Source organism: Cryptotermes secundus, unplaced genomic scaffold (genome assembly GCF_002891405.2).
Source record: "Cryptotermes secundus unplaced genomic scaffold, Csec_1.0 scaffold568, whole genome shotgun sequence".
NCBI lineage: Eukaryota > Metazoa > Arthropoda > Insecta > Blattodea > Kalotermitidae > Cryptotermes > Cryptotermes secundus.
Window position 1 is genome coordinate 3,155,077 of NW_019725423.1, and position 23,816 is coordinate 3,178,892.

The window sequence follows — 23,816 nt, forward strand, 5'->3', positions numbered from 1 at the left end:
CGCAACCATTCCTGTTCCTATCCCATTGTTCTCACGATCTCAACGCCTTTCTTTTTTCTGTGGCGCTACAGCCCCAATTTGGGCCTAGGCCTACCTCCATGAACTCCGTTCACTTCGGTTTTTCTAGATCTTACACATACGGTAGGACTCCTTGGGCGGGTGATCAGCTCGTCGCAAGGCCTCTACCTGTAGACAAACACAGAAAAACGCACACAAACATCCATGCCCTGAGTGGGATTTGAACCCACGATCCCGGCTTCCGAGCGAGCGAAGACAGTACATGCCTTAGACCGCTCGGCTACCGTGACCGGCTCAACGCCTTTCTTTCAGAAGAACTAATGGGGAAACAAGTTGCCTTCGACCCTGAAAATGACAACACTACCCACATACAAACGATTTAATACGAAACAAATGTATCGGTATCAACGCTAAAGCACCGTCAGAGCCTAATTCAGCAAAAACTGATTAACTGTTCTGAAGTGGTTAATTCCTCTCCTCTCGTCTTACAAGTGCAATGCCCATACAGCGAGCATTAAATCGACTTTAGCAATGCCTTTAATTGCATGAAATAAACGACACATATTTATTTTCTTTCATTTTTAATTATTTAGACGTATATCCAACAGAATCACAACAAGAGTCAGTTATCTCCAGTTTGTTTTCATAACTACAGTCAATCCTCTTGGACACAGCGTTTAGGCAGACCATATTTTTGATAAATTTTGATTTTACGATGAATACATAGGCTGTAAATTGTTCATTTATCATATGTAATATTTCAAATTTCTTTAAACTAATTCTGTACAGAATTTTTTAGTAAATATTTGACAATTGCACTGAAACAGTTCAGTTAAATGATAAATGGGTTTGTGTCGTATACAAGTAATTTATCTGCTTGAACGTATGGAGTTAATATGCTGAAAATTTGATATATACTTACCGTGGCACGTTTATTTTCTTGGCACTGTAAACTATACAGCATGACGCTTCTAACAGAGACCGAAGCGGAAAACGTTTGATATTCAGTTCATTGCACATGGATGAATTTTATAATAACCAGAAAATAAAACATAGATTCACGTACAGACCTGTTCTTGCTGAATTCTGCAAACCTGACTACACTTTCTATAACTGTTATACACACCACTTTGTTCTGCAACGTATTTCACTAACCTTCCACACTGATTAATACACCACTCACTAGGACTCACTACGCTTCTCTTTGCAAGGGCCACAGCACTGCCCGGTCGTCTATTTGAATCGATCCACAGTAGGTCTGAATGTTAGAATCGATCCACAGCTGAATAATCGCATTACTATCAAGGCACGAGCAAGAAGATTATCTTTGGAACATAATCTTAAAGAATAAATGATTGACAATATTTTCATAATATAATGAAATAAAATGACTCTTTGTGTGATCTGTTACGAACCCAAATGTTAATTCTCATTTTTCTGGAAGAGCAATTTGGTTCCAGCTAAACACATGTATTTTTCATACTTGGATCTGTCAACATATTGCGCATGCGTAAGCAGCGATATTTGTCGGTGTCTTGTTTTGTAGTGCTGTCATCTACACTCCATATGACCCAGTAACCGTTTCTACGAAACAGCTAGATGAGGGGGCTAAATTATCTCCTTTGCTACTTTGACCAAAACGACTCTTCAGTTTATGTATGAAATTCCTGCATATTCTGAGTCGTAACGGAATTACGCACTAACATAAATGTACCAAGATAAACTTTGATTTTCCTTCAAATGTACTAACAGTACTTACGAGGTATACAATCAGGTATCCGCTATGTTCGTACCTACGACTATTCGAAAATATGTAATCATAAAATTGGTAATTATAACCCCAATTGTGTTCTGTTATCATACTTCAGCTTATACACAACACAGAGGTAAAGTTGTCCTTGTGCTTAATTAATTAATCCATAATTCCTCATGGACTGGTGCTTAATTAATTAATTAAGCACCAGTCCATGAGGAATTATGGACAGTGGAGATATAAGTCCACCATTCTTGGCTCGGAACTAAATTTATGTGACTGGTCAGCTTCACTCCCCTGGCCGTTTCACCCCCAAGGGAAAAGTCGTCAGTACACATTGGATAGGAGACTGAGAGAGGAGGCCAAAGTCGGTCTCATTGTTGTAAAATAGAGAAAAATATCTTGTTCCTGGAGATAATTGAACCCCGGTCGTCCAGCTCGTGGCTCTTTGCTATATCGACTGAGCTATATAATATCCTAAATACATGTCAGATAAAATCATATCCGCTACCTTCGTCAAATTGAGATGTAGGAACACATAAAAGTTTCACCTAACGAATATCTCACTTCGGCATTTCTGTAAACTGATAGGGATGCTACGCACGAAGTTTCGAATTTGAGTCCCTCAAGGCTTTTTAAGTTCACTTCTCGGGAACGGTTAGAGTGAGACGACGATTCCAGGAGACGGAGTTGTGCAGAAGGACTGTTTTGCAACGTGTCGAGTATTATTTAAATGAGTGGCAACACAGTGCGCAGTCATGTTCTAATGTGTAGCAAAGAAGTAAGCAGTTTGAACTGCCTCCATAACTATTTTCATTACTACGAGTATATATCACTTATTTTTAAACCTTTCCGTGCTTGCGGTTAATTTACTAACCACAGGTTTAAGTCTTAATCAGGATGTGTGGTTAGTTTACTAACCAGCGAGTCTGTGCTTTAATGCTGACAGATGGTTATCGTCAGAGCCCGGATTCTGATGACCTGAAAATATTTAAAAAATGACCTATAAAATGACAGAAAAATCCAGAAAAATGACCTAAAATATGACCCAAAAATATAATATGCAGGGCCCGGATTTTGGTTACCTGAAAATATTCGAAAAATGACCTATAAAATGACCGAAAAAAACCCAGAAAAATTACCTGAAGGAGAAAAGAAAGAACACTACGCTTCCATGTTATTCACATTTCAGAAAACATATGAAGAAAAATTCCCTAAAATGGCCAAAAATGACAAGAAATACCCTTAAAAGTTCAAAACTTTACCAAAAAATTATCCCCAAAATGAAAGAAGACCTTAAACCTAAAAATGTAAAAAAGTGAAAAAAAATTATCTATAAAATTTACATTTCTGTAACCAGCAGCTCATATCCGAGATTTATATATTTAAGAGCATTGCAGAGGATACAAGGAAAAAAAGATGACATGACATCAAAATCCGGGCCCTGGTTATCAGACTAACCGAGTGTTATTACTAAAGAAACCATTTGTTTAAATGCACGGGAATCTGCTCGACACGTGTCATACTCTATTACTTCTGATGCGTACCTTTGTGAGCTGTCAACTTAATTTTAAAGTTTTGGAGCTTACGGACTTCAGGCTTGATCCGTCTCTGTGACAGTAGCTTGGCTGCAAGCGACACAGTAAAATGCCTTCGATTTTACCTATAATATTTGAGGTTCTCAGAGCAGTGATTATAAGGAGTCTCATCTTCTGGGATATATCGCGGTCTATCTCGTTGTAAGTCACCTGACATTTCAGAGTAACATAACGCCGCCATCTTCAGGGTCCAAGAGTAAGCCAAGCAAGAAACCACCAGAAGCAGGTAGCAGTCTGCTTCATGCTAGTTTCTGAAGATGGAGGCGACATGTTCCTCTGAAACGTCAGTTGATTTTCAGTGGACTACATGGTGTGATATCCCAGAAGATAGGTTTATGTCTTCGATTTTGGCGTACAAAACTTGGACCCTCATGATGCGTTATATGTTTTGTATGTATTGTTACTCGAAGCTGTGAATATATGGTGTAAGATTGATGTCATATGCATTTTCACTGTAAACAGATCATAAATTCTACTGGAACCGCCGTGACGAAACATCCGCGTAAACATCGGTGAGAGCGGAACAGAAGATTTGGATCTGATTCTGATTCGAAGATTTACACATGATTTCGTTGAAGACAGTGATGGTACTGTTGAAGCAGGTAAGGAATGGCACGAAATAAAAAGTGAAGACAAGGCTATAGTGCGTCATTTTACCGGTCCTAACCTGGACTGATGCCGGTCACGGTAGCCAAGTGGTCTAAGTCATGTACTGTCTTCGCTCGCTTGGAAACCGGGATCGTGGGTTTGAATCACACTCAGGCCATGGATGTTTAGTTTGTGTGTGTGCTTTTTTCTGTGTTTGTGTACAGGTAGCGACGAGCTGATCACCCGCCCAAGGAATCCAATCGAATATGTAAGATCTAGTAAACCGAAGAGAACGGAGAAGTTCATAGAGGTAGGCCTAGGCCCACTGGGGCTGTAGTGCCAAGGAAGAAAATCTGGACTAATTCGTGTTGTTGCACCTGACATCAATGGAGATTCTTCTTCATTTGACTTCTTCAGGTCAATGTTTACTGAAGAACTAGCACAAAAAAGGACTGTAGAGCCATAGCTAGATAGATAGATACTCGTACACAGTCGGTAGGACTTCTTGGACGGGGGATTAACCCATCGCAAGGCACACAGAACAACACAAACACAGAAACAAAGGACAGAGACATCCATACTTTGAGTGGTATTCGAACACATGAACCCAATGTTCGAACAGGCGAAGACGGTTCATGCCTTAGACCGCGTGGTCACTATGATCGGTAGGATAGCGAAAGGTACACAAAATCAACGTATACAACACGCAAGGTATATTATGGGTAACTGAAACACTACTTACGGCAGGTGCTAAGTTTGTTATGGAGGCCGATTTAATTGGGAATAATTAAGATATATTGTCATCTTCAAATCTGTGGAAGTGAGGAACTTCAGGGAATAAAGGATAACGGCTTCCACAATGTGTAGTAGACACAGAGATCTTCACTCATTGTGTCCCTCACAAAGTTATAATTTCACCCTTATAAATTGTACGAATATAGTGCGCAATGAAATTAATTTATCGTGGTACCAAGGGTCGCGGAGGAGTTCGTAATATTCCAGCTTTGTATCGGAGGGCTGAGTTAATTTTCATGCCAGCATCTCACCGTCCTCACTGCATTTCACGTGGCTTTCTTCCGCCAATTCAGGAAAATGTAACCGATCCAGCTGTCTAAACGGTGAAGCGGTGAGGTCACCGACCCGGAGCATCGCCCACTCTAGGGTATTTTGCGGTTTTACTCAACTTCCTCTAGACAAATAGAGTACAGTATTTTGAAACTCACTCGTAAGGTTTCCTTTCTTAATCATCCAAGTTCACCGAACTTGAATATCCCTTCTTAATTTTGAACAATAATAACGTCTGCAGTTGATAAAGTTTCGTTAAATAATCTAGGATCCATTCTTCAATTAAAGATTTACTTTATGATTTTTATCATTGAAAATCATTATCCTATCGACACTATTAAACCGTAAAAATTGAGGAAGTAACTTCAATTAAACTAATGCATGAACTTTTTTACCGTGGTTCACACAAACTGGATAATTTTAAGAAATTTTATACCTCTATACCTGTCAAAGAAAAGATTATTTCGGATTCAGACCTTGTCACAGAATTTAGAAGGGTGAGACTGCGGATTAATGCATACCTTCCTCCGTAGCCAAAATATTCTCAAACATTCTCATGTTAAATATTAAGGCGATGACTAAACCCGGAAAAGTGCAAAGTTCCCCTCTGATGACACTGTAACAGTAACAATTAGCAGTAGTGCTTCAGAACTGTTTGGAATGTGGAGTCGGAAAGAATCTTTCCTACCGGAATAAAATTCCAGTCGGCCAGACAATACCCCGGCACTTTGCGTGTGAGTGTCACTTCCTAGGCTTGTTCTGCGAGCAGTCCCCGTGCAGACTAATTCTCATTAAAAGGAACGGTCTTGGAGCGGAATCGCTTCGTTTCAGTAAGGCATGTCCTGCTGCTGCGATATTTTTAATTGCATTCCGTGATGATCACTGCTTTCAGACGCTCTCCAGAAGAATATTTGAACGTGCCTCCGTACGCATGGCCTCTTTAACATTCCCATATACCATTGTATTCCAGCTCTCGGGAGAAGTCGCACCCATCATCCTTAACCCAGCAGTGAATTACGTATAAATAACAGCAATTTCTCCGCAAATTAAGTTACTGTTAAGAAAGCAGTCTTCTGGGATTTGGCACCGTGTTTATGTGGTCTTAACCGAAGTTTCGGAGGAACGTATCATCTCCATCTTCAGGGTAGAAGGAAAAATATAAGAAATCCACAAGCGAAGAGACCGTGAGAACACGGTGCCAAATCCCAGAAGACTGCTTTCTTCATAGTCACCGCCGTGAAAGCCTCAAATCTTACAAAAGTTACTGTTAGATGAAATACATAGACCTTCATCAAACAGACTTTATAACTCCATAATACAGGGTGTTTATTCACCGAGTTAAGGGACTCTCTGATATTAGAATCACTGATCCTCTTTGAGAACACTTTCAAGCCGATCCGGAAAACCATATTAATTTTCAAGCAAAATACGTTTGAACTGTTTACACTTACGTGTTAAATGAAATTTAAATAGTCGTAAAGAGAAAATAATATTAAGGAAAACAACAATTTCGCGATATGTTTTATTTTTATTGAGTTCAAATACTTTATAACTCATATTATTACGTATACTTAATTTTATCTGCTTACAAGTTGAAGATGTTGATCATTAACAGTTTTACGCAGACAAATATGTGGGGCGGTTGACACAGAGCAGTAGCCAAAACAATTATTCATCCTTGTCTTATACAGAGCTCCTAGGTTATTATTATCTTTTTTTATTGCTACTGTGGTGGGACTAAGTCCCTTGTACTGAGGCCACTTCTGGACTATTGTACCAGCCCCAGATGATAGGTGAGGGTAATTGTGGAGCAATTCGTGGAATGAAGATTGGCAGGGGAAATCTAAGTACTCGGAGAAAACCTAACCTAGCGCAACTTTGTCAGCCACAAATCCCAATTGACCAGACCTGGGATCGAACCCGGGCCGCCGCAGTGGGAAGCCGGTGGAGTATTACTTGATCTGTCTGAGAGCCCTTAGCCGTCATTATCACAAACACAATAACCATAATAATAACAGCCAATAATCAGATAATTTTAAGGTGTTTTTCTGCAAATAAAAAGACGTTTCGATGGCCATAGTTTCTTTCGTTACCCTATATCCGAAGCATTTCAAACACAGAGACTAAAAATATTATCCGCGTGATTCAAATAATAAAAATTCAGAAATTACACAGAAGAAGGTTCTGGTTTGACTAATATAACACACTAAATGTGTGGTATTCTCAAAGTATGCATTAACAAATTTACATATTTTAAATTGTTAAGGTAGCAAAACTGTAAAGTTGTCTCTGTGTTTAATTAAGCACTACGCCATGAAGGTGTATGTGGGAGTTGATGTATAGATCCATATTTTCTTGGCCTCAGCACTACCTGAAGGTGAGTGGTCAGCTTCATGTTCCGACCTCTTTACCTCCAGGGAAAGAGTCCCCGTACCAATTTGATAGGAGGTTTTGTGAACCCCAGAGTCGGTCTTGACGACGTGGAGAATAGAAAATTCTTTACTTTAACGGGACTCGAACTCCGACTCCTCGGTCGTCCAGTCGGTAGTCAGCTGCTATACTGACTGTGCCATCCCGACTCCTGATAAGGCAGCAATGTATTTGTTAAAAGGGAATTACCTGTATTTATATTTAATTAGAAAATTAAAAAAACTCAAATAGTAGAAGTTAAGTTAGTTAGTTTGTTATTGGAGAGGGTGGGTTTCCCCTTGCACTTAGACCTGTCTTGGTCCATTGTGCTTCCCTCTATGATATTCTACCAGTCTCTATATCCTACCGGTACTGGTGCTTACCATCAGTCCCGCCCAGCCAGCTAGATCGGCCTCTACTAGCTGAGCGGTATCTTTAATGCTTTCCCAGAGGTGTCAGAGACTACTGTTGGGCGGGAAACGTCCGTAATTTTGCTCAGTGTCCTCCTTTGGAGACATGAGGTTCTTTTACCTGCCATAAAGCTACGAGACGGGACCCACGGCTTAAAGTCCCTCCCGGAGGACTTGTTCCCTGAATTTTTCCGCCCTTAAAAATTCCACGACCTCCTCCGGGTTTGAACCCGCGTACCTTGAGTCACGAGGTGGGAAAGTTACCCCTAGACTACGGAGGCCGCTTAGAAGTTAAGTTACTTCAGGAACACTTACTCGTATATCCAAATCAAAAGTTTAAACCAACAAACACAGAAAATTAATAAATGAACACTTACTATAACGGAAATGTGTAAACCAATTGCCATAAGAGTAACTGTAACCGACTCTCCCAGTATGGTGCTTCAATTTCAAAATGGTATTGAATTCTCGATTACGAATAAATCTTATTTCACTATATTTTTATTTTATTTAATTCATTTACGGTTAACTTAATGACTCTAACATTAGCTTAGACTTCACAGGGTATAGAGAGTGAATTTATAATACTAGACTTCATATATATAAATTATAAATTAAATTCTTTGCGATACAACGGCGTGTAGTCTAGTGAAATTCAACAGACATTTCGGAGGATAATATGGCGTCCATTTTCAGTGTCTAAAAATAAGAGAAGTGAGAAAGCAAGATGAAACACAGCTTTGCTCACTGCCCACACTGTTCTGGTGTCTTGTTCTTCGAGCTTAATAACGCAGATGATATGGTCTCCAAAACGTCGGTTGACTTTCATTGGAATGAACGTCATTATGTCCCAGCAGATATAATCCATTGCTGAGAAAACATGAAATCAAACATAAATTATAAATAATTGAAATATGAAAACTCAATTGCAGTAACTGAAGCTTCCAACAAAACAAACATTATCGCTAAGTTGTTCCAAATCTGGTTCACGGGCTACAGGATAAGGGATATTGGTGAGCAGTGGAGGGGGGCCAAACTATGACTCCACCCTGCACCATGGGGGGTAGAACATGTGGTTCTGGCAATCTTCCACACTCAGCAATAAACCGGACGGAGGAAAGACACAGCAAACACATTTCCTGAGGCCGATAACAGACATATTACACGAGACAGATGGAGTTGGTATCCTGTACTTTATACCCACAAGCGCCTGATATGTAACAGCAGTACTCCACAGTAAAACAATGAAGTAAAACAACAGTATATTGCATTCACACTAGCGAAAGCTGGGAATAAGGCAACGCTAATCCACGGACATAAACAATGAAAATGAAACAGCAGACTGCACTCACAAAACCAAAAAAACAACATGACAGTAAAATACACACAAATATTGGTCATGCAATAGTGAATTGCACTCATAAACAATGGGAATGAAACTGTGAAAGGACTGTACAAAAATATTGGAACATCCTAGGTGCTAACATTGAAATAAAACAACTGTACACAGAAGAGTGGGATAAAGTGCTCCATACACGAACACTGCAGTCTAGCGTATTGTGAGTTACACTTAAATAAGCAAAGGTAAAGAATGAATAATTGTTTTCACTGTCCAAATGCAGATTTTCTATTTTGTCTTCTCTCTTACGTACTCATTCTCACTCATTCATGAAGCTGAGCCCTTCTTGAAAAGCTGCCAGTTGTCAGCTTCTCAAGAACTTCCCCTCATCTGATGGAACCCGAAGGTTCAGTACCGTGTTCACAAGAGTCTCCCAGTGGTCCCTATCCTGAGCCAAATCAATCCACTTCATACCATCCCATCCTATATCTCTGAACTCCATTTTAATATTGTCCACCCACCGCCCCTATGTACATTCTTCTACAATATGTTTCGGCCTCATCCTCGGTTGTAGTTGCTCTTGTTAAAACTGTCGATTGTGGAACGCGCTCTCTTACTTTCAATAAAATTCTCTAAAATCCATAAAATGTTGGTACTTGCTGACTGTCAGCAGCGCATATTGCCAACTCTGTATGATTCTTTTTGGTGACGTGTTGATATCGCTCCTTGCTGAGTTATTCTGGCTGTGACTATAGTGACTACCGAAAGTAACAACACTTTCCACACGCGACTGAACTGAAGTGACAGTGCAACAACTTTAGTGGCAGTAACTATGTGTGAGGATGTAAATGTGAAGCCCAAATTTGTTGTACAAGAGTGTACGTAAGAGAGAAGGCAAGAATAAAACCGTTGCACTTGAACGGTGAAACCAATTATCCACTGAAGATTATTTGCAATGCAATAGGATGCTGAAGTACAATATTAAAAATAAAGAAAGTACCAGAATTCTACACTCACTAATTTCGGGAATAATATTGGAATTGGATTTCACACGGGAACATTAAATAAAATTTTGCACACAAAAATCATGAACATTACATTCACTAGCACTGGAATAAAGTAACTTGACACAACATTGACAAGAATGGACATACGGCGGTCTATACGTAAACGCTGCAGACATATGAACTTTGGCCACTTTCTGGGTAAACTTATCATAAATTTATAAAATCTGATTTTTTGCTCCCGGTATGTTCAGAACCCACAAGCATTTTGAAATTAGGGCGTAGTCAATAGAGAATTTGTTTGTTGTTGTTTGCGAATTACGCTACTTGTGCCACAAAATTTATTTTGCTGTATATACTGGCCTTCTCTTCTTCTTTTTTGCACTATGTCTTTATAACTGCTATATGGTCCCCTAACATTTTCATTTACCTTTTCTAGTTGCGTGACCTCTCCACATATTCCTTATCACCAATGGCTGAGAATAAATAGGGGTCTCTTGAAACACTTTATACGTAGTAAATTCAGCAATTATTTCAGATTAAAAGGTTCAGTTAATTTATAAAGTTTTTCTTTTCTATCAAACTTTAAAGTATTTTCAATTTATCGCTGTAACAGGCCGTGAAGGCCCATAGGGTTGTGAGAGGTTGAGACTCCCATATCTTCTAGACAGTCGGCTCACAGAGGGCGGAAATATTGTCAGCCTTAGTTAGTTAGTTATTGGAGAGGGTAGGTTTCCCCATGCACTTAGACCTGTCTTCGTCCATTGTGCTTCCCTCTATGATATTCTACCAGTCTCTATATCCTACCGGTACTGGTGCTTACCATCAGCCCCGCCCAGCCAGCGAGATCGGTCTCTACTAGCTGAGAGGTATCTATAATGCTTCCCCCATCTACCAGAGGTATTAGAGGCTAATGTTGGGCGGAAAACGTCCGCAATTTTGCTCAGTGGCCTCCTTTGGAGACATGAGGTTCTTTTACGTGCCGTAAAGCTATGACACGGGACCCACGGCTTAAAGTCCCCCCCGGAGGACTTGTTCCCTGAATTTTTCCGCCCTTAAAAATTCGACGACCTCCGCCGGGTATTTGAACCCGCGTACTACGAGTCATGAGGTGGGAACGTTACCTCTAGACTACGGAGGCCGCTAAATTTGTCAGCCTTACGCGACGACCGCCTTTTACCCCCTAGGAAGATTCCTGGTATTCATTTCTGTTGGAAACTGAGTCGACCCGAGGGCCATAGTGCGGCTCGAAAGATTAGGTAAACTGAAAAATTCACCTCATCGGGATTCGAACCCGCGATCTTCCGGCTTGTAGCATAGTGTCTCAGCCAACTGCGCTACCGCGTACCCCCTCTAAATGATTAACTTTGTTTTTTAAGCTGATCCATGTTTTTCAAATGTACTGTCCCTAAAGTAATCCAGTTATTCCTTTTTGTCTGATAAAGTACATATTTCCAGGCTATAGCCATAATAAATTATCATGTATCTGACTATTGATTTATTGAATGGAGAATTACCAAGAATAACAGGTTGAGACGCTGTTTTGGAGTTCATAAATGGTCAACACAGCGCATCACTGTGATGTCAATACACTGGAGCATTACAAAACTATTTACAAGCGTACTGTTAATCGATGCAAACGTCTGAACAATTTCAAGAAAACGGGAACAAGTAAAAGAAAATAAAGTAAAGTTTTATTCAAGGTAATTTATTATATTTTTAATTATTTATATTAAAAATACAACATTGTTATTATTTATCAAAACTCATACAACAACATATTCTTAGTATTGTTATTAATAATTTGATATTTTCGTTAAAGTAAATAACTCGTTTTAAATACAGATGACAGTACATACGAACACGCAGTACATTTTTCTCTCGTTGTGGCTGGAGAGAGAAGGCTATATGTAACACCGAGTTCTGCTGCATTCCCAGTAAAAGCAATTCACCACAACAATAACATTATACCACTGCTGCGTCTCCTTCCTTGTCGGTAACATCATACCAATACTGACATCTGGTGCTCTCCTTTGGCCAAAACAATTTCTTGCCTTAATGACAAAGGTACCGATGACAGAGGCTGCGCTATTTATGGCACGAAATGATATAATACTCTCAAACCCTTGGATCGTGGGTTCGAATCCCACTCGAGGCATGGATGTCTGTTTGCGTTCTTTCAGTGTTTGTGTTATCCTGTCTTGCGACGGGCTGATAAATTGTCCAAGAAATCCTACTGACTCTCTGCAAGATTCAAGTTTCAGAATTAATTCTGGATGGGCGCAGACAAAAGAACACAGTCCGTTAAGGTAGAAGGTAGCGGAGGAGAGGGAGGAAGAGGAGGAGAAGAAGAATGACACAAGATAGCATGAATACGAGATGGAGTTCAGTGACTTGCAGCTCTCAGTGACGGCTGTAAACAATGCAACGCGTTTTGGTCACCATTCATACGGGTTTCAGAAAGAAGCATCAGATGACAGCTACATTTTAATCACCTTTCCTGCAACCTTTCGAACCATAAAAGAAATAATACCGCGTGATGCAGTTTCACACATTTGGACTTGATATACCAAAAGTTTTGTTTGAAATTATTGGTGTCTTTCCTTTCAGTAGGTTTTTAACGGTGTTTTTTTTTTCAGTATCGAGATTATGTGTGTATACCTTCGGATGTCATGACAGATTAATTATACATTGGGTAACAACCGGTCTAATCGAGACAGCCCCTTCATATTTCTGGAGGGGCTGCAGAAAAGCACGTAAACCCTCAGCCAGTATAGCCTAGGTTCCGGCCGAGATTCGAACCGAGCATATCCAAAATACAAGTCCAGACGATTACCTGTAGAACAGTTTATTCGATGTCATTGGTATCGATATGAAGGATAGTTATAGCATGTCCGATTGTCTACCTCTCTCTTTGAAAAGCTTCATAAAGAGGTCACACGAAGATCTACTAAAAACATTCGCTCTCTGTAGCGTCTTCTGTGTCTCACTCGGGCGTAACCTACCGTGGGCACTATAGCTCAGGAAATTAAAGTGTGATAAGGACACTAAGGTCCTACTCTATCTGTATAAGTCAAGGTAGTTTATCACGTTCTTATTGACAGATATCCTCATATTAGTCATATTCTGAACTTCTCGTACATTTTCAACGTTGTTTCTGCCTCTGTCTTCAAGATGGAACACTACACAAAGCAAATAGCCAGCCAGAAGTAGTCACCTGCTTCTGGCTGGCTATTTGCTTGTCTTCGTCGTCGGCCTGATAGTGGAAGCAGTATTTCTTCTAAAATTTCGGCGAACATCCACCAGACTTCATTGCATTGCATCCAAGAAGACATTACTTTTCATTCTCTAGGTTCTTCGTCGGCCTTCCAATGCGGGAACCATTCTTAACCACTTCGAGATAAATGGCAGATGAGTTTGCATTTCTGGATTCCATCGCTTCTCCAGTTTTAGTGCCAATGTAAATGGCACCAAACGTTAAGGTCACGTGCGATTCAGTGAGTGTACTTAAATCTTAGGGGCATGTATAGAGGCATCAGTGACACAATTTACAGAGACGTAAGTCGTGCAATTTTCGGAGATGTTTCTTATCCTTGGTCTCGAACAAATAACTCGAAATAGCCACCAACTGTCGAAGCACTAATAAAAAATGAATGAAAGTTTTTGGCAAACATATAAACATAACCGATTTAATATTGTGGCAAGGGTAGGGAATGCCAGTTTTAACACTACGGGCATTTATTTTATACAATTCTGTAGTTTGAGAAAATCAATTAGCTTACAGTTAAAAGGGGCTCTAATTATATACAACTTCAAAAATATCATTTAGTAATTTTTTATATGTACAAAGCCAAATAAGCAAAACAGATGTCCAAACGTAATAGAATGATTTAAAAGAAGAAGACGCAATTGTGGTTACTATGGTAACTGCAGTACTACGTCATATCCACCGATGACGCAAGAGTTTTACTCCCCTCAGTCTCAGAATATGAGACTAGAACAAAGTTCATTCTTTGGAAGAGTCTGGAGACCAGAGGAATGTGACATAAAACTAACCTATTACTAAAAGAACTCCTGATTTCAAAGTTTTAACGCCGTTATGAGAACAATTTAGGTATAATCAATATTCGCATTAGGGAGAAAAAAACAACTGGTTTATTTTTTCCTTTCTCCATGGTGGGGCTTTTCTCTATGGTTTACCCTGTTAGTTTGGACACATCATCACTGTGTCGCCATTTTTAGGAAGTGCGCCGCACTGCGGTGAAGTCAGGAGTTAACAGTGGCCGCCGTTTCGAATTCAAACCAGTTTCTGGAACAACAGAGAAATATGTTAATACTCAAGACATCAATGGCTCCTGAATCCCGTTCTTCAAATATTTGAATACATTAATTCCATATAAAATGACATCTATCCTATTAACTTCCCCATTAACTCGCAGAATCAATTTAAATTCAATGGTTACAATTTTACACGGCATTTCAGACATTATTTCTTTTCTAGGAAAAAATAATAATGTAAGAATAAACTTTCAGTATCCGTAAAGATGGGGAACTTATTAGCGCATGAGTGACTACTGGCTTCTGAAAGAGGTTTCTTGTTGATGGAGTTGGTCACTTATACAACTCAACTATGCAACTGGAATTAGCACACAAATATTAATAGAGGCAAGCTAAATGTTCTCTCTAGAAGGGCACGCAGAAATTGATCACTACATCTTATTGCAGCCATCTCAAATATATACAACGTTTTGCAAAACAACGGCCTAACAAACAGAAAAACGAACTGCAGAAACGAACTTTCTGGAATAAACACATAGCTCCAAACACGTGGACGACGGCCCTTATTAGGTTGAATAGAATTTTATGAAAAAGATTTAATAGAACATTATAATGGATTTAATTAATTATTTATGTTATTTTAAGTGGACTGCAACGCGCGGTTTTAGCGCATATCAGAGCAGTGCAACACTTTGAATGCATTGAAACACCTGAGGATGGCCATCTATGGTCGAAACATGTTGTGTTAGGTGTTAAATTGTGAATAAACAATTGTTACGTTGTTGACGGACTGTGAATACATAGACGTTTTCCTATATAAATAGAAAAATAGGAAATAGAAATACGGATTTCATTTAAAGACTTTGAAGTTGGCCCAGCAAAGTCAATGGATTCACAGTAGTCTATGAAGACTTTTTACATCTTTCTGCAGAAGTTGACTCTATAGTTTTAGAGTCTACAAATAACGGATTTATCGTCCAATTTCATTCCAGTTTTCTCTCCAGTTTATCAAAGATGACATCACACAGACAGGCAACATATTGCATATTGCGGTGCGATGTCTGTACCAAATTTAATCAAAGGCCTTTGGTTATTTCATAAGAACAGGCACAGTAGTACCATAAGCCTGAAAGTTAAGTTGCTCCTGTGTTTAACTAATTAAGCAATATGCCATGACGGCGTAAGGGAAAGTGGATGTATATATCCATATTTTTTGAACTCGGCATTAGCTGGAGTCGAGTGTTCAAATTCACACCCCGGCCGCTTTACCCCCGGGGAAAGAGTCTATTCCATTGGAGGTTCGGCGGACCCAGAGCCGGTCTGGACGACGTGGAATCGAGGAATTTCTTGATCATACCGACCCCTTCTGTCGTCCAGCACATACCTGACGCTATATCGACTACGCTATCCCGGCTCCCAATACCATAATCTTATCTTTCATGCATATAAAAGTAGGCGAAATTATTAACATAATCTGAAAAATCATGGATTTATTAGCCCGTAGAGAGAAGTTACGAAGGAAGGCTCAGAGACAAAGACAATCAGTCAGACCTCTACAAGTAAATAAGCGCAGGCCATACTCACTCCATATATCACTGTCCTTTCTGTATGCACAGCCGTTCCTAGCAGGTTACAGAAGAACATGATAAACGAGTCAAGTTATAAATCAGGCCACACTTCAGACAATCAATTGGAGTGCACACTGTCCTTACACTGGCAGTTCTGTCCATTACTTAACAAGGTCTGGCGTGTCTGTAACTCCCGATGCTCTGTTATTAGGGAGGCAACCTAATTAACGGTCACTATGGAAACGCCAGTCCGCCCAACAAATAATAATCAATTCGTTGCCCTGCCGTGGGTTTTATATGACAGTCTGTTCCGGCATTTCATTGTTATGCAGAAATAAATTAGAGTATCAAGTTAATCACTGGAATCCGTTGGAGCAAACATAAATGGGACAATTCAAAGCACTGGAATAAAATGATAAACTACATATTACTACAGAATTAAGTATTATATCAATAAAAAAATATATGTGGGACAATGTCCTTCTTAGGATGCAAATAGCCGTTCAGATCGTCAAGAAATTCCCTTCTTCTTATGGAAATCGAAGTTTCATTACTCAGGTCATAACAGCAGGCCACGTATGGCTTGAATCCAGTCCACTTCTCACACCCTATTTCTATAAGCTACACCGTTCCTTTCAAGTGCTACAAATCCTGCCAATCTCATTGACCTTGGTTTCAGCTCCTTCGCATCTGTTGCACAACACAAATTATGAGACTCCTCATTCTCCGATGTATTGCACTTGTTACAACGGGAGATCCAGTCCATTCTTAGACTGGCCGGTTAGGCATTTCTTAGCTCACGTGGCCACTGCTGGCCTATGCGCCGTTGCTTCGTTTCATGATATATGCCGGGGCATATCCACAGCGCTCACTGTTAGATGCCCTTACACGCGGTGTAAGGCGTGAACCGTCCTCGCCCGCCAAAACACTGGGATCGTGTGTTCGAATCCCACCCGAGGCATTGATGTCTGCCTTTATTCTGTGTTTGTATTGTCCTGTGTGTAGGAAGCGGTCTTGCGGCGGGCTGGTCCCCCATCCAAGGAGTCATACCGGCTGGGTGTAGGTTTATGAAATTGAAGAGCTGCCAAAGTTCAGCAGAGGGTTTTAGAGCCATAGATAGATAGTTACCCTTTAAATGCGTATAAATATAGCTGACAGTGTTGTGAAATATTGTGTTCAAATATGAAATATAAGACTGAATAGAAAGTGTTCACTCCCAAAGCTTCTTTACGGCATCCTTTGTGAAGAAAATGAAGCATAAATTTTCGAAGAAGTTCCCAGAGAGTATACTGCCATGTAAAGCAATGATTACATTATCATAACAGAATCACATTCAACGGGATGGGTGTTGGATGAAATTAAATCTCGAAACAAGTATGTATTGATTGAATAAAAGCTTGATGACGTCTATACTCTATTATGATCAAGGCCGAAGAAGTTTCCAAGTCTTTTGGCTCTTCGGTGTGGGTTGGAAAATGTTCCACTCACTTCGGTACAAAGGCCGTAAAATTATGGTGCAGCCGTATGAAACCTTTTGCACTCGCATTTTTTTTTCCTTGGCACTACAGCCCCAGTGGGCCTAGGCCTACCTCTATGAACTTCTCCGTTTACTTCGGTTCTCTAGATCTTACACATTCGGTAGGACTCCTTGGGCGGGAAATCAGCTCGTCGCAAGGCCTCTACCTGTATATAAACACAGAAAAACGCACACACACAAATTAACATCCATGCCTTGAGTGGGATTCGAACTTACGATCCCGGTTTCCAAGCGAGCGAAGATATTACATGCCTTAGACAGCTCGGCTACCGTAACCGGCTTTACATTCACATTACGAAACAATAATCCTATACTGTAGGGGATTTCAAGAACTGGTAGGTATTCGAGGGACTTCATACACATATTCACGCTGGTAATAAAGCTCCACTGCGTCATTTAGAAGTTGCAGTTTGATACACAAATAGTGCAAAACGTAATAAAAAGTAATAAAAGTAAAGCTATCCCTGTAACAGGCCGTGAAGGCCCATAGGGTTATGAGACGTTGAGGGTCCCACATTATCTAGACAATCGGCTCAAAGATGGCGGTAAGGTTGTCAGCCTTACGCGCCGGCCGCGCTTTACTCCCCAGGGAAATTATTTAATTAATAACTGGTACTCATTTCTGTTAGAGGCTGAGTCGACCCCAGGGCCATAGTGCTGCCGGAAGGATTAGGTCAGTTGAAAAAATCCAGTGACCTCATCGGGACTTGAACCCGAGACCTCCCGGCTTGTAGCATAGTGCCTCAACCAATTACTCTATTTGTGTGTGGAGAATAATTTGGTCCTTGTTGTTTCATGAAATTATAAATTCTTAATATTATGCAAGATTTATGCTGTCACCCTTCTTAGATATTTTGACTGATCAGGAAAAATCCAACAACATTTAAAGTAAATAATGCAACGGCACACACTACGGCAATTCTATGAATAAATTAGATGAGATCCTGGTCTCCGCGACCACCTGATTTAAATGTCTGTGAGTTTTTTTTTTTTTTAGAGTATGCTGGGCGAAAAGAAGGGCGTAAGTGAAAAAGCGTCCAAAGTTAGGAAAAACTTCAAGAAAGTTTTATACACTAAATTTCTGTTATTCCCTCAGAAAATCTTCGACGTGTGTTCAGAATCACATTCTCACAATGTGAGAAATGCAGAGGGCTCTCATTTCGAGACTTTTGTACAAGATAAGTTAATGTAAACCGGAGCGGAAGAGCGGGCTAACGCAAAGTGTACATGTGAAAAGAATACAGTGTCAAATGCGGAAAACTGTCAAACAACAAACAGTAAACCTTTGCTGTACGTAAGATCTCTTCAGCACAATATTTCAGACTTCCTCAATTTATACTATTAGATACGGACGAGAGACTATATTTATTTATTCATTTAATCTTCACCATTGTAAGATTTGCAGTGTACGTTGGGCGAAAACAAATGTGTAGGAAGGCCATACAGTTGATAAATGGAGAACGCGCGTGCGGCCAACGGAACTGCACTGGGCGTGATGAACAGTATGAGTAGTATATAAGGGATAGACTAACTTCATAGACAAGGCTTAGACATTCGAGTCACGGTTGCACAACAATTTTATTTCCTGTGGAAGATACTTCATTACCTGCCGATCACAGTGACAGTCTAAGGCATGAACCGTCTTCGCACCTTGATCACTGGGATAACAGGCTCGAATCCCACTCGAGGCATGGGTGTCTGTGGGTTTATTCTGTTTTTGTGTTCTTCTGCGTGCAGGTAGCGGCCTTGAGACGGAGTGATCCCCTGTCCAGGGGGTTCTACCGACTGTGTATAAGATCAAGAAATTAAAAAAGTGGTCAAGACCCGTAGGTCTGCAGAACCATAAAGAGAGAAAAAGGGAAAGAATCTAAAAAGTTCTAAAAACGTCCATGAGAAGGATCTTCTATAATTTTTAACTGTTTATCTGGTCAAACTCTTTTTAGTTGTCTGTTAAAACTCCGCGCTTTACGTGGAGTTTAAAACGAGTAATTTTCTTAAAATTATTGATCGTCATGTACAAAACTGACATAGGCATGTGCTTAACATGCTGATCTCATTCAGTAATTAATCCATGTAATTAATCCCTTAAAAAGAAAGCTAGTAGTAGTTCAGCTAATCAAGAATTACCCCAGCTTGTGCTGAATCCGAGCATTCAATACCGTTTACATAAGTATCGTCACTTGATACTGTTCTGAGGTAATTTATTTCGGTTCAGAATTTCACGCTGTATTTCCTCGTGATCCACCTTAATATTATCCTCCTACTTACGTAATGTAGTGTGTTCTAATTTTTTCGAAAAATATTTTTCATGCACGACTTCCATTTTAAGTAACTCTTTGACTACGTAGTAAGATCATCTTCGCAACTACAGATGTGTCTGAAGTAAATTGGAGTAAAACCCAACAAAAAAGCAAAACGTTCTGTTTAGAGAACGTTTAGACTTAATGTGCCCACCTCTGCGGTCTACTGGTCAGATTTCCTGACTACAGATCAAGAGATCCCGGGTTCGTTTCCCGGCGGTACGAGATTTTTTGTGAGGTACTGGGTCTGGATCGGGGTCCACTCAGCCTCGTGAGGATAACTGAGAAGCTATCTCAAGGAAACAGTGGTGCCGGTCTAGAAACCAAGTTTAACGGCCGTGGGCATCCGTTGCTCTGACCACGTGACACCCTCTATCCGCAAAAGTTGGAACTAACTTTGCCGACAAGCGGCGGTCGCTCGGTGGCTTCAGTTCTCTTACGGACTACAGACCACGGAGTTCTTTACTTTTTTTTAGCCTTAATGGGCCGGGCTCTGTCTAGGTAATAGTATACATATTTTTATTCAGTAAATCGATGAGATGTTCCATGGGCTTTCTTGAGTAGAAGATCGCCTATAATTAGACCTCCACTTACACAGCAAATTTCTGGGACACATATACATATGTGTCCGGGATCCAGACAAGCCGTTCAGGTGTCGGGTGTTATGTTCTTATCCTTGAATGAAATATACTGTAAATTGTAACATGACGCTAATTAAATATGTATACACCTATGAATATAGAGCCTGCGAGATTTAATCCTTACGATCGATTAGATGGAAGGCTGGAATAGAGACAGCAGGCAGCCATGACACAAAGTGTTTAAATAATGTGTTCATTATTCAGATATTTTACAATGCTGCAGCGCGCTCTATTAACTACTGATGCTTGATAAGACTGGCAACATTTACTCATGAATTATAACATGTAAGTAACAGTATATGCGTGGACTCATGAACACGCTTCGTTGGAAGGGGTCGACAAACATAACGTTTTCATGAAGAATGCAGTCTTCTGGGATGTGGCACCGTGTAGATGTGGTGTTAACCGACGTTTCGGAGGAACGTATCGCCTCCATCTTAAGGGTAGAAAGAAAAATAAGAAAATCCGCAAGCGAAGAAACATTGCAGTTTTTCTTATTTTTCCTTCTACCCTGAAGATGGAGGCGATACATTCCTCCGACACGTCGGTTACACCACATCTACATGGTGCCACATCCCAGAGGACTGTTTTCTTCATAGTCACCTCCGTGAAAACCCTAAATCTTACATAACGTTTTCATTTCAACAGATATGTCTTTTCGTGAAATGTTAAAACATTCGGAACCCAATGTATTAAAAAAATTAAAAACTTCATTCCAAAGTTCGTACCCTTGAAATTCCATCACAGTGGTTCTAAGGCCTTGTTAAATAAACAAGAAAAGTCATGCATATTAATTATGCTAATTTCAAGCGACACTGTGATCAGAATAAAAACAAAGATGGCGAGTTTAAGAGCAATACTTGTATAACTGGATACAAGAGGAAAAGGCGCGAGAAAATGACAGGAAACATATTTCAAAGAAAGTAAAATGACACAAAGTTTCCTGCAAGAGTGACATGTAACTTAGACACGTTCTTCTGTGCATTCGCAGGCTTTGGAAGCCGTGTAACTCTAAGTCAGTTCTACCGGATACTTCAGTATGAAACCCAACGTAGCAGATAATATAAAGTGAGGTTTATGTAAGCGTGAATGTAGGAATGTTTCCAGATTCAGAGAGACTTATATCTTATGTTTGATTAGACGCATAGCGTTAAGTGCCAGCGTCGATCACATAGGACCTTGTGTCTGAAATATAAATATTTCTTTCGATAAATATGGTTCGCCTTAGAATATTCTGAATACTAAACTCGCCAGAAATCCGCTCGGATTTTTTTTTTCTTAGCGAAAAAAACAAGAAATTTAATTGGCTTATTTTTGTGTTCTACACGGCATTTCTACCTCAATCATTTCCAGTTACATGAGCTACCTAACACATTGTTACATATGGGTCTTCTTTCCGTCCCTCTCTGTGTAACCTCTAGCCACACCGGTGGGTCGCTACTNACGGCTACGAATACAGGCAACAATAGAAGAGATACTGTTTCTATGGGATTGCCGCTAGACACCCCACCTTAAGGATGTGACAGCACTGTATGGGAAACTGTGTTTTCTATGTGGTCTGAGTCAAGCAAAAACACTGAAAAATAGGACATCTGTTGCTAAGTAATGAAGCTGTGAACGCGCATCCTTTGTACCCGTTCATCTAATTGGTGGATTATTTTGTATTAATTATACCTATATTAAGTAAATATTAAGTAAATACAAAGAGAATCCGGCAGATAGCCAACTCTTACACGCAGAAGGGACATAGTTCAAGTTTTGCTATGTGGACAGGAAGTAACATCTGGTAATTTCCTGGAATTCTTGCAGTTTCACCAAAGTCGGAAAGTCTTTGAGAATTTGAAAGCTGACAGCTTGGGACAGCGATAACTTAAAAGTGGGACGGCCGGAGCCTCATACCCTGACCGTAATGCATCAAGGGGCTGTCAACCTTAGCGTCAGGTCAGCATCTGCCAGAATCACATAGCAAAGCAACATGATTGGAAATTCAAAATTTAGGGAACCTCCTAGTTTGAAAACTAAACGAATGGCAGAAGTGGAAGAGTGGATTTCCCTTGGAGTCTGGGGTTCGTGGACCTCAGAATTCAGAGAAAGTGCATTCCACCTCAAGGAGTCTTCATCCAACTTTCGGCAAAGTCGGACACAAAATTACAACTATGTCCCTTCCGAAAAATATTATAAGTAAAGTTCTAAACAAGTGCTACTAACAGATTCATTTGTATTCAGTAAGTTGGAGGGAATTAAATGATTACTAAGTGCAACGGTCTAAAGAGGTGTGTGTGATTGTAGTGAAAGATTCTTCCTGCCCTGCCCGAGCCAGACCCGTATAAGACCCGGGATATGAACTCAGCTCTACCAATTACCGAACAGAACCCAGATACTCCCGTCTTCACCTACTCGCGAGACACCTAAGAGTGTACAGGAAGCGAGCTCTCGCCTACCAGCTCCAACGACCACAATTCTCCTCCCTTCCCACCTAACTTCTCGACATCCACGAGAAGAGGGAGGACGGTGATAAGGGGAGCAAAACGTAGGATCAAGGAGGACGGTTACAGAGAAAGTGGCGACCAACGTAAAGGGCCCAAAGGAGGACGGTCGGAGTCTGCGCCAAGCAAAAGCTCTAAAAAATAGGACATCTGTTGCTAAGTAATGATGCTGTAAACGCGCATCCTTAACAAAACTGCGTTTTCCGCGGAGTCCGTACAGAGGAGTTATCTTGAATACAATCGGCACTAAAAGTAAGTCACTTCTCGGTAGGAGATAGACACGGGAATTTCGTAGTTGAAGAAGAATTAGCAGTCCGCCTGTGAAGACTTAACGTGTAATTAGAAGATTTTATATGTGCTGCAGTGCAGTGATATCTGGAGTGAGACAGTTATACGTAGTTCCTGTGTTAAAATTCGTCGCCAGGAAACGGATAGGGAAAATTTTGCAGAGGAATAGCCATTGTTTAGATCTGTTACCTAGCAACACCTAATGTAAGCAGATATAGAGGGTTTTATTTAAGTGTTATAATTACAGTAATCTTAAAAATGTTATAATTAATTTTACGTAGTAACGTAGTTACTACGAGTACTAGTGAATATCCAATAAATCGACTCACCGATCCAAACCGGCGTGTTTAGTCACTAATCCTCGTGACAATATGTTAAACAAACATTAGTTACATGGCGCGAGTTGTACAGATGCAAATTATATATATATATATATATATTGTAACGTGTTTCGTTACTGAATACGCCGTAGAGATCGTTAATTGGTTTATTCAACAATCTACAAGAACGGCTACAATTAATGATAACAATGTT

General features: G+C 40.2%; 1 long non-coding RNA gene across 1 annotated transcript in view; it reads right to left on the bottom strand.

Annotated features, from left to right (window-relative positions):
• Window positions 1-13,249: 13,249 nt before the first annotated feature.
• LOC111863393 overlaps window positions 13,250-23,816 on the bottom strand; it is a 69,044-nt gene continuing 58,477 nt past the window's right edge. The window contains exon 4 of the long non-coding RNA XR_002842596.1: window positions 13,250-14,493. This is a non-coding gene — a long non-coding RNA (uncharacterized LOC111863393). The remainder of the gene's footprint in view (window positions 14,494-23,816) is intronic.